General features: G+C 34.7%; 1 protein-coding gene across 1 annotated transcript in view; it reads left to right on the top strand.

The window, feature by feature from the left end:
* Positions 1–2,075, top strand: part of RHOA (ras homolog family member A) — a 44,351-nt gene that overhangs the window by 4,977 nt on the left and 37,299 nt on the right. The window lies entirely within an intron of this gene.

The following is a 2,075-nucleotide window of genomic DNA, read 5'->3' as shown; positions in this document are numbered from 1 at the left end:
TGCTTTTGCCATTCTTTCATTAAACCAGTAGTTATACAGTAGCTATTCATATGTCAGGTGCTGTTTTGGGACACAGCCGAAGAAAACAAAAAAGGTCCCTGCCCTCAGGGAGTTTTCTGTTCCTTTATAATATTTATGTATATATAATATATATATAGTGGGAGAATCTGAAAAACTCATTTTCCAAACAAATTTCAGTTCTTTAGCAAAAGCACTTCTCTGTAACCTATGGTCATGTAACAGATGATTGAAATAGGTAAATATATAGGGTCCCTGCCTGGCCTAATTCTAGCTTTAGGTGTCTAGGGTTTCTTGAGTGACCAATTTCTTCCACAGGGAGGCCCCTGACTTCCCTGCTTCAAATCCATCATAATTATTAGATCAGGCTAAGATGTTATCAGGTGACTGTGGACTCTTTTGACTATTGATTTGAGGGAGAAACTACATATATCAAGTAAATAGTTCCTTGTGTGTATGGTAGTGGTTTTGTTGGAGTATTTTCATAGTCCTGATTCCTGTTTTTGTTTGCCAGTTAACTCCTTTTAAAAGTCTGTCCTGGTCATGTGGGGGTGTAAGTTATTAGGAGAGTGAAAACAGGTAGATCTTCAGGTGTTTCCTGTCCATGGGTGGAGTCCAAGCAGTGACAGGAGGAGGAAGTGGGTTGCTACTCTGAGTTTTCTTAATTGTCCTAGAGCTGTGAGATTTGTTAACTGTCAGAAAAAAGACTGATATTTCAGCTTCTAAGAGAACTAATTTGAGCTTGCTGGGCTTCTATTGATAACATCTTGGGTTTAATTGCATCATGGCTACTAGTGATAATGGTAAGTGGTACCTAATCACTGGATTTTAATCACACGTATTTGTAGTTTTAAAAGGTCCTTAAGGATTTCATCTTCCCATACCACTTAGTTTAACCCTTTATGCACCTAGCCAGTGGAACTCAGTTTGCCTATACCTACACATTAATGTAACTAAAGTTTAAACTTGTGTTGATGTCTTACTATACTCTGCTCTTTGGGGACATGTTGCTGTTAAATACTTGTGAGATTAATAAATTAAAATTTCCAAGACAGTTTAAAGTTATTAATTACTGTAAAATTCCTATTTCAAGCGTTTCTATTTCAAGTGACTCATTTTTTAATCTGTGGTGCTGTATTAATGAGTGAAGGCCTTGTATACTCATAATTATGATAGTCATGTGACTGAAAATCAGATAGGCATTGAAGCTGCTCATTCTGGGTGTTGGTCTGAGTTTATTGGTGCTTTGTCCAGACGATTCTGGATACATTTTTATAGCTAATAATCAGAATATGAGATGCAATCTGTTAAATTGCAGCCAGTTTGCAGTTTGTACCAAATTGCGCTTTTTTTTTTAAGAGGGTGGGTAAAGTAAATATGTTTAAACATGTTTATGAAGTATCTTAATATTCAAGTGACGGGAAAGATCATAAACAGCCAATAAAATAGGTTTGGAGTGGAGCTAAGGGAAAATAGGATATAAAATTAGCGAGGTGGGCAAGGACCAGATCATGTATGTCCTTTAGGACATGAGTTCTTCAGGTTTGTTCTGAGATGAGAAATTAATTTTTTTTTAAACGGAGGAATGATACGATCTGATGTTAAACAAATAAGCCACTAGAATTGCTCACTGAAGATAGGGGTAGATTTGATTTTAAGTAATAAGCTAATGCTTATCATTTCTGACAAATATCAGAAGAATTTCTCAGTGTTATTTTTTAATATGATTTTCTGACACTTGTCTTTCAGCCTGTATTATCTCTAATGCCTGTATTACAAAGGAAATATAGTTTGATAAAGCAAGTCATTAAAGTGTTCATGGTAGTCTAGATGGTAGAGATACAGGTGTTCACTGTAAAATTCTTTTAACTTTGCTGTGTGTTTGAAAATTTTTATAATAAGTTGTCAGAAATTTAACTTACATTCGATTCATCTGCTTTGGGTTTTTTCTTTTAAAAGGGCAACTTTAATTTGTAATATTCAGAATCTAAGGTTGATTTTGTACATTTTAAATGAAAGAGGCCAAGACTTGTATAAATATGATAAATTTTTGTGAT

Source organism: Pteropus vampyrus, unplaced genomic scaffold, assembly GCF_000151845.1.
Source record: "Pteropus vampyrus isolate Shadow unplaced genomic scaffold, Pvam_2.0 Scaffold271, whole genome shotgun sequence".
Classification (NCBI taxonomy): domain Eukaryota; kingdom Metazoa; phylum Chordata; class Mammalia; order Chiroptera; family Pteropodidae; genus Pteropus; species Pteropus vampyrus.
The sequence above is the reverse complement of the archived record's forward strand: the minus strand, read 5'-3'. Positions and strand labels throughout refer to the sequence as shown.